We start from the raw sequence: 15,560 nt of genomic DNA, 5'->3' as shown, positions 1-15,560 counted from the left end.
TGGATGGATGGATGGATGGATGGATGGATGGATGGATGGATGGATGGATGGATGGATGGATGGATGGATGGATGGATGGATGGATGGATGGATGGATGGATGGATGGATGGATGGATGGATGGATGGATGGATGGATGGATGGATGGATGGATGGATGGATGGATGGATGGATGGATGGATGGATGGATGGATGGATGGATGGATGGATGGATGGATGGATGGATGGATGGATGGATGGATGGATGGATGGATGGATGGATGGATGGATGGATGGATGGATGGATGGATGGATGGATGGATGGATGGATGGATGGATGGATGGATGGATGGATGGATGGATGGATGGATGGATGGATGGATGGATGGATGGATGGATGGATGGATGGATGGATGGATGGATGGATGGATGGATGGATGGATGGATGGATGGATGGATGGATGGATGGATGGATGGATGGATGGATGGATGGATGGATGGATGGATGGATGGATGGATGGATGGATGGATGGATGGATGGATGGATGGATGGATGGATGGATGGATGGATGGATGGATGGATGGATGGATGGATGGATGGATGGATGGATGGATGGATGGATGGATGGATGGATGGATGGATGGATGGATGGATGGATGGATGGATGGATGGATGGATGGATGGATGGATGGATGGATGGATGGATGGATGGATGGATGGATGGATGGATGGATGGATGGATGGATGGATGGATGGATGGATGGATGGATGGATGGATGGATGGATGGATGGATGGATGGATGGATGGATGGATGGATGGATGGATGGATGGATGGATGGATGGATGGATGGATGGATGGATGGATGGATGGATGGATGGATGGATGGATGGATGGATGGATGGATGGATGGATGGATGGATGGATGGATGGATGGATGGATGGATGGATGGATGGATGGATGGATGGATGGATGGATGGATGGATGGATGGATGGATGGATGGATGGATGGATGGATGGATGGATGGATGGATGGATGGATGGATGGATGGATGGATGGATGGATGGATGGATGGATGGATGGATGGATGGATGGATGGATGGATGGATGGATGGATGGATGGATGGATGGATGGATGGATGGATGGATGGATGGATGGATGGATGGATGGATGGATGGATGGATGGATGGATGGATGGATGGATGGATGGATGGATGGATGGATGGATGGATGGATGGATGGATGGATGGATGGATGGATGGATGGATGGATGGATGGATGGATGGATGGATGGATGGATGGATGGATGGATGGATGGATGGATGGATGGATGGATGGATGGATGGATGGATGGATGGATGGATGGATGGATGGATGGATGGATGGATGGATGGATGGATGGATGGATGGATGGATGGATGGATGGATGGATGGATGGATGGATGGATGGATGGATGGATGGATGGATGGATGGATGGATGGATGGATGGATGGATGGATGGATGGATGGATGGATGGATGGATGGATGGATGGATGGATGGATGGATGGATGGATGGATGGATGGATGGATGGATGGATGGATGGATGGATGGATGGATGGATGGATGGATGGATGGATGGATGGATGGATGGATGGATGGATGGATGGATGGATGGATGGATGGATGGATGGATGGATGGATGGATGGATGGATGGATGGATGGATGGATGGATGGATGGATGGATGGATGGATGGATGGATGGATGGATGGATGGATGGATGGATGGATGGATGGATGGATGGATGGATGGATGGATGGATGGATGGATGGATGGATGGATGGATGGATGGATGGATGGATGGATGGATGGATGGATGGATGGATGGATGGATGGATGGATGGATGGATGGATGGATGGATGGATGGATGGATGGATGGATGGATGGATGGATGGATGGATGGATGGATGGATGGATGGATGGATGGATGGATGGATGGATGGATGGATGGATGGATGGATGGATGGATGGATGGATGGATGGATGGATGGATGGATGGATGGATGGATGGATGGATGGATGGATGGATGGATGGATGGATGGATGGATGGATGGATGGATGGATGGATGGATGGATGGATGGATGGATGGATGGATGGATGGATGGATGGATGGATGGATGGATGGATGGATGGATGGATGGATGGATGGATGGATGGATGGATGGATGGATGGATGGATGGATGGATGGATGGATGGATGGATGGATGGATGGATGGATGGATGGATGGATGGATGGATGGATGGATGGATGGATGGATGGATGGATGGATGGATGGATGGATGGATGGATGGATGGATGGATGGATGGATGGATGGATGGATGGATGGATGGATGGATGGATGGATGGATGGATGGATGGATGGATGGATGGATGGATGGATGGATGGATGGATGGATGGATGGATGGATGGATGGATGGATGGATGGATGGATGGATGGATGGATGGATGGATGGATGGATGGATGGATGGATGGATGGATGGATGGATGGATGGATGGATGGATGGATGGATGGATGGATGGATGGATGGATGGATGGATGGATGGATGGATGGATGGATGGATGGATGGATGGATGGATGGATGGATGGATGGATGGATGGATGGATGGATGGATGGATGGATGGATGGATGGATGGATGGATGGATGGATGGATGGATGGATGGATGGATGGATGGATGGATGGATGGATGGATGGATGGATGGATGGATGGATGGATGGATGGATGGATGGATGGATGGATGGATGGATGGATGGATGGATGGATGGATGGATGGATGGATGGATGGATGGATGGATGGATGGATGGATGGATGGATGGATGGATGGATGGATGGATGGATGGATGGATGGATGGATGGATGGATGGATGGATGGATGGATGGATGGATGGATGGATGGATGGATGGATGGATGGATGGATGGATGGATGGATGGATGGATGGATGGATGGATGGATGGATGGATGGATGGATGGATGGATGGATGGATGGATGGATGGATGGATGGATGGATGGATGGATGGATGGATGGATGGATGGATGGATGGATGGATGGATGGATGGATGGATGGATGGATGGATGGATGGATGGATGGATGGATGGATGGATGGATGGATGGATGGATGGATGGATGGATGGATGGATGGATGGATGGATGGATGGATGGATGGATGGATGGATGGATGGATGGATGGATGGATGGATGGATGGATGGATGGATGGATGGATGGATGGATGGATGGATGGATGGATGGATGGATGGATGGATGGATGGATGGATGGATGGATGGATGGATGGATGGATGGATGGATGGATGGATGGATGGATGGATGGATGGATGGATGGATGGATGGATGGATGGATGGATGGATGGATGGATGGATGGATGGATGGATGGATGGATGGATGGATGGATGGATGGATGGATGGATGGATGGATGGATGGATGGATGGATGGATGGATGGATGGATGGATGGATGGATGGATGGATGGATGGATGGATGGATGGATGGATGGATGGGAGCGCCCCCTTTGAAACGGGGCGGTGGCAACCGCCACCATGCTCAGCCGTCTTTTGTTTTTTTCTTCTTTTTTTCTTCTTTTCTTTTTCTTTTTTTAAGTGGTTTGGTGACGTCACGTCACGTGGTTTGGTGGCTGCCCGGCCGCGCCCAAGGGCTGAACTGAGTGATTGCAATATGCTAGGCATCAAAACTTGGTACTCCACCCAAATTTACATAGCAAAACTGCCATTTCAGTGCCAAGTCGGCACCTTCTTCAGGGTTGACTGGGTGGAAGCAGATGACGCGCTTTATTTAACCACTGCCACTGGGAGTCACCGTCACGTCACAATGGGATCGCAATGGGTGTGCCGCCGTGTTGGTCATGAGTTGGGAGCGCTGAAATTATGTCATCGCTGCTTGACGGTGGTTGTAATTTGAAACTTTGCGAAGGCCGTGCACACACACTGACCAGGAGGAAAAACAAGATGTCTAGAGCCTCGTCATCGCCATCCTCGTGCGCCTCGTTTTCCTTGGAAATGTTCTGCGAATACCACTGCCACGTCAATGATTCCAGCTGTGCGGACTTGAAGTTCCTGGAAGTTTCGTGGTCCCAACTAATCCTGGAATACCGAAGTAGCACCTTACGCTGTTTCTGGCCTGTGAAAGTTCAACTTCTTTCATGGTGTACTAAGTCAGACGGCGACCATGACAGCTAACAGCACAGCTATGCTATTGATGATGTATCCGTTCTTGAATGAAAAAGGCGAATCCTTTCAAGTTTTACGACACTCTCGGTGCATTCATATTCACAGCCAGTGTGAGTGTCTTTAACCGGCCTGCATCACAGCGCTGCTTGCGCAAAACGAAGCACAGATGGAGATGTATATATATAAATATATATGTATATGCATGTATGGAGTAGGCGTAACGCTCTGCATTCACTTATGTAGCCCTGAATATAATGCGGTTATCTCTGCAGTCTGCACTTGCGGCTACCAATCTTCTGTCTGGAATACCCCTTTATCAAAGTACCACACTCAAAATCTCTCGTAGTGGCAGTAATACGCAGTGGCCAGTGTATAGTGGTCGTATAGCTACCATTTATACACGACCGCATAGACTCTTCGTTATATTAGGGAGGTGGTTTGCTGACTGATATCCACTGAATAGGTGGTTTCGCTCTCGGAATCTGTTTTGACCTGTTCATCACTGAAAACATCGTGATTTTGTTCACTAAATGGCGGAGTAGTATCCCAACTATCAGTTTCTCCTCTCGGTTCATGTAATAATTTTTAAAAGGCAATTTTGGCTCAAAGAAATCTCACAAATCTACCTAAAAGGTAACCTGGGGGAGGCGGCAGGCTAATTACCTGTTAATTCTCAGTAATAAAAAGAAAGGGCAGAAGAATCGCTTCAAACAAGGGATTTCGAACTGCCATCATACTCGTTCAAAAACCTAGCACCAATCCATTGTGCCGCAGAACTGACAGATGCGGACGGTTTTAATTGCGCTACTATCCTTTCTCACAAAGTTTCTCTTATTTCGCGTTAGGTTGCGCTGCTTAACTCTTATCGGCAGGGCGTGTGTGTTTGTACACACGAATTTTTAAAAGTTCTTATCGAAGTATCTAGCGTTGTTTTCAACAACTCAGTGATGTCGGCTGCATTTGAAATTCCTGGTGATCAGGATAGCAGGGTTTTCTGTATAGAAAAAAAAATTGCTTTCCTAAACAAATAAAAAGTTTGGTGCACGCTTAGGCTCTGCCTTAGACGCGATAACCTTAATGGCTCCTTCCAGCGGCCTCCAGTCCTTTGCGTGCTACTTCAGAGACGGGAACATCTAACAGCGCAGCCCCTGGCGTTGCTTTAACTCCATGAATTCCAGGCCTATGAAGGCCACACCCCAAGCGCCATCTCTTGGCACAGCGGTGCTCCACGGCGCGTCTTAGCTCTGGCGGCCGCCGCATAGCGGCGCAACTACATAATCAGTTGCGCCGCCAAGCTGCCGCGCCGCCACCCCAACAATTCGAGATTAAGAAAAAGGAAAGAAAAGTGGTCTGGGCTTCCGCTTCCTAGCGGGGTTGTTCGGTCGGAAATTTTTGGGTCTGGAAACCACCGCCCGACACCCGCCGGTAAAAACCGGCAAAAGAAAAGCAAGTGACACTCAGGTACGGTGCACGGCTTTCTCAGTGGTGTGCGCTTGGAGAAGGCTCCGCAAACCACGCTGCGCCCTTTCAAGGGCAAACCCATTTTCGAACACCTCAGTCTGCAAAGATTGTTTGTGTCACCGTGTTTATACGGGGTTCTCACTACGAAGTAAAGAGTTCAAGCTTTTGCGTTCTAATTAGCGTGTTGCAACAGTCATACATGTTCAATTGTCACTGCTGAAAGCGATTCTTCGACGTTCCGAAGAGAAAACTTCTGGGTATCACTGCGGTTCTGGCCAAGTCCGGCTTTTTCCGGCGGTTTGACTTTGCGATAGCACGGCCAGTGCTGTCGACACTGGATTTTCTGCATAATAGGGTCCTTAAAACTATCAATTTAATAGCAATGGACATCATGAAGTTTTACGGCGCGCCTATGGAGTGCTGTAGTAGTTGTTTACATTGGCCTCTGTTGGAGCGTTGCCTCTGAGGGCTGTTCTGTGGTGTAACTTCTTTCTTCTCTCATGTGGTAGAAGGTTTTAATAAAGGACACCGTGCATGAGTTTTCGTTGCAAAAACAGGTTCGGTTGATAAAAATAATTATGGATAAATGTTTGTAATTAGAAAACAAGGCTGCAATTAAGGGAACGTGTGACTGTGCGGCGTGCGTGAATTTCCAGTTTTTGAGCCATTCATGTTTTTTTTGTTCGTTTCAATTGGGTTTTTCGAAGTAAACACAGAGATCCTGTCGATGATAGAACATAACGTGTATTCTCAAGTGCGAACCGGAAGTTGTGGGAATGCACTGTTGGGGAACGCTTGAGAGCAGGGTTGCCTTTCTTGATCGTGGTTTTCTTGTAGCTGGTCATCGGTCCAATTCTGATCTTATTTTCTTTCGGAACAAAAGTCCGTTCATTTGCTGGTCACGCTGTCGACCATTCCATCTACTGTTTTGTTACAGTCGTCTGCACCGTAGTTCCGTTAGTGTCCACATGATGGTGTTCGTCAGCGCAGTGGAGTTCAACGCTGGAGAAATGCCTTATCGACCGCCTGGACCAGCAAGCCTGGATCATCTAATTAGTCCGCAAGTCAGCTGCCGCGAGCGAAGCCCTGGACTAGGGGCACCGACCACCCAGGTCGTGCAAATTCTTTTGGATAAAAGATTGCACATCATCCTTGCGTGACTCCTTTGGTCTCTTCTCATCTCAGTTTCTTCTCCTATTCACGAGGTTGCAGTGCTGGCATTTTATACAGTCCTTTTATGCGAACGGTATAGTACTGGGACCATCAAGTATCGAGCTCGCTATTCAGCCGGTGCAGGTTTTACGGAGGTGACGTGCGTCACTATCGCAGGCTACTAACGGGTTGTCATAGGGATAGTGGCATTCTCCTTGATTCTAGTGAAGGCACACAAAGCGGCTCTGAGGAGAAGACTATGAGGCGACAGCGACTGCGATAGGGTTCCTCATGTTCCGTGCAGACGGGGACTTCGTGCTTGTTCCATGGCGAGAAGATTCTTCGTTGCCTGCTGCTCGTGGTAGAGTTGCCTGCTGTTTCGAAGTGGCGGAGTTTCAAATCAATGTGGAACCAATGGCTTAGCAGCATGTGCCAAATCCTCTTTTAGAGCTTTAGCTCTTGTAGGTTCTTTCCACAGTTTTGAAGAGGTAAAAAACAGCGCAGCGACGACGGACAAGAACGAAGAAAGAAGAAGGACAAGCGCTGAAAAACAGAGCTAAGAGTACCAGAAATGAACGGCAGAAGAACCGAAAACTGAGTGAGTTGGTGCATATTGAAAAGGTAAAAAACAGCCCAGCTACGGCGGACAAAAACGAAGAAAGCGCTTGCCCTTCTTCTTTCTTCGTTCTTGTCCACCGTCGCTGCGCTGTTTTTTACCTCTTCAGTATGCACCAACTCACTCAGTTTTCGCTTCTTCTGCAGTTCCTCAGTTTTCCTCCGTTGCCGTCGGCGCCGTTCGAAAAACGTTCGGACCCGGAAGGGGCTTCCTCTGAAGGAAGCACCCTGCGGTAACAGTGCCCCTCACACCTACGATCTCAGTACCTCTCACTCTTCCTAGCACCTCTCGCATGCCAGTTGAGCGACCTAACTCTTATGGGGCCAAACTGCAGAGGCATCTAGCTCTTTCCTCAGTCCTGCCCGTTTGGTTAGGCTAGCCCACAGCCGGGGACGCTAGGGCAAAACTTGACTTGGGGGCACCGACCAAGAGAGAGAGAGCTCTTCAATATTTTAGCCTCCGTGAATATTCGCTGCCATGGTAATCTGCGTAGGTAAGGGAATAGGCGAGTAAAGATGGAAGAAGGGTGGTAGAAAATAAATAGCGCGGTCATTGAAGAGGGTTGCAAGGCAATAGTTCACTGCTTGATGGATTCTTTGGACGACACCTCAGTCAAGTTCTGTGCATGTAAAACAGGGTAATCAAGTGTTCGGGCAATTTAGGGTTTGTCTAAAACACTAGTAGCGTCTAGATAGGCAAATAAGAATATGACTGCATGTCACTGCTGTCTGTAGCAGCCTAAAGTACCGAATATAGAGTCCACCGCGAGTTGCACTTGGGTGATGGACTGCATGCATTGTTCATAGGGAGCACGTTCGTTGGCGTACGCTCGACATTCGAAGAGAATATGGAGTGCAGTCGCAACTGAGCCACAGTTGCCACAATACGGACTGTCTGCTTACTTGAAATGGTGTCGCAGACTGTTCGGAATCGCAGTACTAAAATGATGGCGACGATAAATTGTTTCTAGATGACGCGGAAGCCCGAGTTGTAGTCTTAATTTCAGCTGTAAGTCGATGGAATGGAGGAAGCGCTAATGATGACTTGAAGAGTTCCAGAGGCGGTTCTTTTCATCCTGGGCCTTTCGTTTGGCGAGTTGGAACGCATCTGATTGTGTGAAGATGCGCTTGCAGTTAAGGTGCTAGCTGGAGACCTTTGCGAGCCGCTTCGTCGGCCCTTTCATTAGCTAGGACGCCGAAGTGAGCTGGAATTCATTGAAAAATTATGCAGTGGCCTTCAGCAACAGCCAAGTGGTGCAGATATCCGATGTCACGAGAAACTGGCTGGTGATTTGTTCTCTTCAGCAGGTTGGACAAGGTTTGCAGCGCTCCTTGCGAGTCTGTGAAGATCACCCAGCGTCCTGGGTTATGTCGCCGATAAAAATGCACGACCTACATACAATCGCAGCACCTAAGTTCGCCAGCTCCCAAATACGATGCGCATGCTCTGCTAGGTCTTCCCGGCGGTGCTCTAGTGCGTGGTTAGAACATACGCTTTATCAACTCTAGTTCATCTGCACTTCTCCGCTATCAAACAAAAGTTGAAGCTTGGTGATTAGCGTCACAAAACTTTTACCTCCCCCTGCTTTTCAGTTTTGGCGAGAGCGCCGGCTGCGATGGATCGTCAAGCAAAATTTGCAGCTCACCATGACGCTGCCGGGCCACTAGGACGAAGACTTGTTCACGAAAAGTTACTTCCTCAACCTAATGCTCAAACATTCGCGGTACGTACTCATTATCGTCACATGGGTTGTTTTGATCCGCAGCCACAACGACCAGACGTGGAGCCGTCGTTTACCAGTGGTTATATACTTCGGGAGCTATTTTTCGCCAGCCTCAGAGTTTCGGCCCCGTATCCTTACAGGCCGAATGCACTTACAGTCAAGAGTAGATCAGACACGCACAACTGAGAAGGACCTTAGAGTGTATTATAATGACGCTAGATGGCGCGAAAACAAAAACAGTCCAAACCACTGACAGGTCATCACGTGCGCAAGCACACGGGCCAACGCTGCTACATGAAGTAACCACCGGCTCGGCGCAGTTCTTTCTTTTGAATCGCCAAGCACATCCCACGGCGACACGTCGGGAACTCGTCGGGCAACACTGGCAAAGGAATAATGGTCTTGTACGCTGTTTCGCGGGGCCCAGCTGACGGTTCTCCCGCGGTCATAGTCGGCCGAGCCACATAGTGGAACTCCATTTCGCCGTCCATGGAGGTAGCGCTAAATGAAGCACCGGACGTCACCATTGAATCACCCTCGGTGGCCGTGGCGCTAATTGGAGGGTCCGATGGTCCCTGCCGGCTGAAGGACCAACTGACGGTGCCTTCTTCCAAGCTGCGCTCATCCTCAGCACCTGGACTGCATCGCATCGTTTCCATATCATCCGTTTCGAAGCTAGAAGACGCCGATCCTGCTGCGAAGTGCTCGCGATAAAATGTAAAGGCGTCAGGGTCGTCCCCTGGCGACATATGAAGCTCCGCTGTGGGTGCCGAGAGCTCTGTCGGCATGGCGGTGGTGGGCACAGTACCACTGCCCCAATGTGGTCCTGGTACTTGGGAATTCCATTCCGGCTGGAGGCGGCCACGCTTTGCTGCAGAGCCTTCCAAATCGGGACCAGGGCATGAACGCTTGGATGCCATGTTGTTCAGTAAGGCTTGTTTTCTACCAGACGGTATCACGCGCAAGTGCGATGGGCGAAGGCGCTCTTTGTCGTCGTCTTCCAGCGCCCGCGAGCAGCAGAGAGAGCCCAATGTTGGCGGTCCTGTAGACAATACCTCTGCCTGCCCTAGGTAGACGTATTCCTTATGTTACGTTTCGCCTTCGCCGTGGGGAAAAAAACGGCATGACTGCAGCGGAACGCCGACTAGCCCCGAAACGCACGTTGGGTGAACGCCTTGATTACCCGCAGGAAGCCGCGTCCGTCTGCCCGGGCGAAGTTTTGAGCGCGTCTCCCCTACACCGCGTGCGAACGCACGTTCGAACGCATGAAATGCGCGGGAACGCCGCTAGTGGACATTCAAGCGTCTGCGTTACGTGGATGGCACCTTTCTCTCTCTCACAATACGTGACAGCGGTGTGATCCCTCGATCGGGAGTGAGTGAGTGTGTGTGTGTGTGTGTGTGTGTGTGTGTGTGTGTGTGTGTGTGTGTGTGTGTGTGTGTGTGTGTGTGTGTGTGTGTGTGTGTGTGTGTGTGTGTGTGAGTGAGATTGGTGCCACAGAGAACCTCCTTTCTCGGCGGGGGCCCGGCCCCCATCTAGGGAACCTAGGGCAAGGGAACGCTTCAAAACCTCGGCAGCGGTACGGCTGAGGGGCTTTTCATCTGATGGTCTCATCGTGTGCTGAGGTAGCATGGTCGGGCGCCGGAGAGGGAATGAAGGAGGTCGGAGACGAGGATGCGGGAAAAGACAGGAGAGAAAACTTTATACAGCAAAATTTACATTACTTACAAGTGAGGTCGGTAACGAGACGCTCACTGCTGGAACGCTGCATGAGGACAGCACATGATGAGACCATCAGATAATAATAATAATAATAATAATTCTTTATTGCGCCAAATATTTAAAAAAATGTACAGAAATCCGGCCTGCCAAAGCCTCATAGGGCTTGAGCGGCAGAGCCCGACAGGCAGCGGAACCGCGCAGACATACACACAGGCAAAAAAAAAACACATTCAAAATAACGGACATCAAATTAGTATGACGGTGAGAACAAAATAGACACAAGACTCAAGATGAAAAGCGTACCGCTGCCGAACCTACTCGAAGGTATAAACCATACGCTATATGCGGATGACATAACAATATGGACGCATACAGGAAACGATGGGGAAATAGAACAAAATCTCCAACACGCGATCGATATTGTCCAGGAATACGCGGAATGGGCAGGATTAAAATGCTCGCCAAGCAAATCCGAACTTCTGGTGATCCGCGGGGCTAGCAAACGCGATACCAACGCAGGAGACATTCACGTACTGGTAAATGAGACTCCGGTAGCCAGAGTTGACAAAATCAGGGTCCTAGGACTTATAATACAGGACAATAGAAAGAACACAGAGACAATAAACAGGCTTAAGTCCACAATTAACATGACAACGAGGCTCATAAGGCGAATAGCTAACAAAAGACGGGGAGTCGAAGAGAAAGATCTCTGCCGAATGGTTCAGGCTTTCGGGATAAGCAGAATAGTTTATGCCGTTCCCTACCTCAAGCTAAGGCTGGCGGAACAGAACAAAATAGATAGGATCATAAGGCAGGCATATAAAGCAGCATTGGGGCTGCCCCACTGCACTCCTACAGAAAGACTTCTTAAACCGGGGACCTACAACACCACCACGGAACTATGCGAGGCACATATATTTGCGCAATTAAGGAGGCTTGCGATCTCCCCCCGGGGAGAAAGATCCTGAGCAACCTAGGATTACATGATAGAATTCCGGAAAGAAACTCGCAGGCAAAATTACAAATAAAAGTTAGAAAATTACTCACTATTAAACCACTTCCAAAAAACATGCACCCTGCTTTTCACGAAGGCAGGAGGAGAGCCAGAGCAAAGGCCCTTGAAGCCAAGCTCGAAGGCTCGGAATACACAACCTATGTAGACGCGGCGGAATACGAAGGAGGCGACTGCTTTGTGGTCGTGGCCGTGAACGACTCGGGTGAAACATTAACGGCCGGTTCGGTCAAAACAAAAAACTCAGGGACAGCGGAGGAGGCGGCTATCGCCATGGCAATGGCCAGCACCAAAGCAGTCACCATAATTAGCGACTCCAAGGTGGCTATCAAAAATTTTGCGCGGGGTATGATCTCCCAGGAGCCCAGGAGGCAGACCGAATATTAAGACATAAAGACTGGGACCAAAGAGAGGTGGAACTAATATGGGTGCCGGCACACTCGGGGAACAGGGGAAACGAGTTGGCTCACAGTATAGCTCGAGGTTATGTCAGCCGAGCAGTGAGCCGGGTTGAGTCCCCAAATTTCACGAGAGATGCATTCATATCATTTCACGAATACATCAATTAGTTTAAACTGGAAAGGAGGATCTATCCGCCACCAGACAAAAAGCTCGACAAAAGCCAGGAGGTAACGTGGCGTCGGCTCCAGACGCGAGCCTTCTTTAGCCCGTCGAGACTAGCACACATGTATCCAACACAATACAACGCTACTTGCAAACAATGCGGCGAGATAGCCGGATATGACCACATTTTGTGGAGCAGCAAAAAGGCGCCGCCACCGGCGGACCTACTACCAGTCCCTTCTCTAGAGCGGTGGGAGGCTATACTGGCCAGCTCAGACCCGTTGACGCTGGTCCGGGCCACTGAGTGGGCTCACAAGGTCGCCAAGAGCCATGGGCTCGAAGCCACCTAGTATAATTCCCACTAGGGCTCAGTCCTGACAATAAACGTTTTCCAATCCAATCCTCATTGCTAGCCTTAGTGCCTACATTATCCCCCGAGCCCTCACGGCTTGCGGATCTGCACTGTTCGCTAGCTTCTTGACCGAAATCATCGGCCCTCGCTGCCGAAGTGGTCTTTCTTTTCTGGACCAAACCTGTCCTATGCCGCCACTTCTGAGCAGCAGCCGTGTCATCCGGCGACTGAGCTGAGCTCCTAACTCGGTCCCTGACACTCTCGCGGTGTAGCTTACCACCGTCAATTTGGCTTTCGAAATCTGCCGCCGCGGGAATTCGAAAGTATCGGAAAAGCGCACTTTTAGCTATCGCATAGTTGTGGGCATCCTCGTCAGATAACCGCGGTAATACATCGGCGGCTTCACACGGTCAAGTTCCCATCAACACAATTGGCCAATCACCCTGGTCTAGCTGCTCCTCCATGCAAATTCTCTCAAAATTTTCTAGAATATTTCTGAAATTTTCGTCTTTTTAAAAAAAAAAAAAGCGAGATGGCGCTCTCATTCCTCTGATCGCGTTAAGTGTACGCGTGAGTTTCCGCAGCTCTCTTTCGTGTTCCTGTTCCCGCAGCTCTCTTTCGCGTTCCTGTTCCCGCAGCTCTCTTTCGCGTTCCTGTTCCCTTTTTGCCATCTGTTTCTCCTCAATGGTCTCAAGGCATTCCGCAAGCTCGTCATCTTCAGCCTCTAACGCAAGAATAGCCTTCAGCAGTCCTGGTTTTCTTAGTTTGTCTGAGACATCCAGACCCAACTCTTTCGCAAGCTCCAGTAACTTCGGTTTGCGCAGCGTCTTCAAATCCATGGCTGCTCCGAGTGCTGCTTTCTGTACGCTATTGTCTTGCTGCAACTAAGCCGGCAGCAACGACAACCCCAATTACCAGCTCTGTTTCTGACCCTAACAAAGCCTGGCAAAACAAGCAGAAGAAAGTCCCGCACTCACCTCGCAGCCAAGAATCCAGCGCAGTCGTTCCGCTGCAGGCAACCAGTCATCACGCAGGGCTCGTTGCACTGCCCCCGACTCGCCGTTCAGCGTCCGTTTGACCAGATCTCTCCGCTGGCGTCCATTGTTTCGCATCCCACCGCTGCCACCAGTTTGTTAAAGATGAGGTAGCATGGTCGGGCGCCGGAGAGGGAATGAAGGAAGTCGGAGATGAGGATGCGGGAAAAAACAGGAGAGAAAACTTTATACAGCAAAATTTACATTATTTACAAGTGAGCTCGGTAACGAGACGCTCACTGCTGGAACGCTGCATGAGGACAGCACATGATGAGACCATCAGATGAAAAGCCCCTCGGCCGTACCGCTGCCGAGGTTTTAAAGTGTTCCCTTTCCCTAGGTTCCCTAGATGGGGGCCGGGCCTGCCGAGAAAGGAGGTTCTCTGTGGCACCAATCACACACACACACACACACTCCCGATCGAGGGATCACACCGCCGTCAGGTATTGTGAGAGAGAGAAAGGTGCCATCCACGTAACGCAGACGCTTGAATGTCCATGAGTGGCGTTCCCGCGCATTTGATGCGTTCGAACGTGCGTTCGCACGCGGTGTAGGGGAGATGCGCTCAAAACTTCACCCGGGCAGACGGACGCGGCTTCCTGCGGGTAATCAAGGCGCTCACCCAACGTGGGTTTCGGGGCTAGTCGGCGTTCCGCTGCAGCCATGCCGTTTTCTTCCCCACGGCGAAGGCGAAACGTAACACTTACCACTTCCAGCACCTCGCTACCAGTTGTGAACTGCTGTTCCCTTGCGAGACTGTTGAACATTACTTTGGTTTTCCGCATGTTAATTTTGAGACCCGCCGTTCTGCTTTCCCTGTCGTGATCTGCTCATGATCCGCTGATCCGGATCACGAGAAGGAAATAACTAGAAGAATAAGAATTTGATGGAGCGCATATGGCAGGCTCTCTCAGATCATGAACGGCAGTTTACTAATTTCCCCTAAAAGAAAAGTATACAACAGCTGTATCTTACCGGTACTCACTTATGGGACAGAAACGTGGAGGCCAACAAAGAGGCTTCAGCTGAAGTTAATGAAAAAGCAGCGAGCTACGGAAAGAAAAAGGATAGGCGTAACACTATGTGACCGGAAGCGGGTAGAGTGGGTGAGGGAACAAATACGGTTTAATGACATCCTAGTCGAAATCAACAGGAAGAAATGGCCTTGGGCCGGGCATGTAATGCGAAGGCAAGATAACCACTGATCTTTGAGGGTAACGGAGTAACTACCAAGAGACGGCAAGCGTAGCAGGGGACGGCAGAAAGTTAGGGGGGCGTATGAGATTAAGAAATTTGGAGGGATACGCTAGCCGCAGCTGGCAAAGGATAGGGTTAATTGGTGAAACATGGCAGAGGCCTTTGCCCTGCAGTGGGCGTGGTCAGGCTGCTGCTGCTGCTGCTGGTGATGATGATGATGAAATTGTTTCGCATTTACAGGCTGTCGCTGTGCAAGCGTTTAGCTTCGCTCTTAGGTTTGCAGTCTCAGCGAAAAAAAAAGCGCTTGAGTTAAGCACGGCTTCTGGTTGGTTGTTCCTTCTTCGCTCTGGACTACATGAGAACTTACGTTCGGTTGGAGCGGCAGTGGCCTGTGCCGAGCGTGTCAAGTTTGCGTTGCTGGAAACGTCTGCTTTAAGCTCGGTCGCATGGGCTGTGCACGGCCATTAATACACGCAGCTGTAAAC

General features: G+C 50.0%; 1 long non-coding RNA gene across 1 annotated transcript in view; it reads right to left on the bottom strand.

Moving 5' to 3' along the window:
* Positions 1–14,340, bottom strand: part of LOC149329740 (uncharacterized) — a 53,225-nt gene extending 38,885 nt beyond the window's left edge. Inside the window, exon 1 of the long non-coding RNA XR_016285460.1 lies at positions 13,822–14,340. This is a non-coding gene — a long non-coding RNA (uncharacterized LOC149329740). The remainder of the gene's footprint in view (positions 1–13,821) is intronic.
* Between the last annotated feature and the right edge of the window lie 1,220 nt (positions 14,341–15,560).

This window comes from Amblyomma mixtum, chromosome 9 (assembly GCF_055824585.1).
Source record: "Amblyomma mixtum isolate Tamu chromosome 9, ASM5582458v1, whole genome shotgun sequence".
Lineage (NCBI taxonomy): Eukaryota > Metazoa > Arthropoda > Arachnida > Ixodida > Ixodidae > Amblyomma > Amblyomma mixtum.
This window is presented reverse-complemented; position numbering and strand designations above follow the sequence as displayed.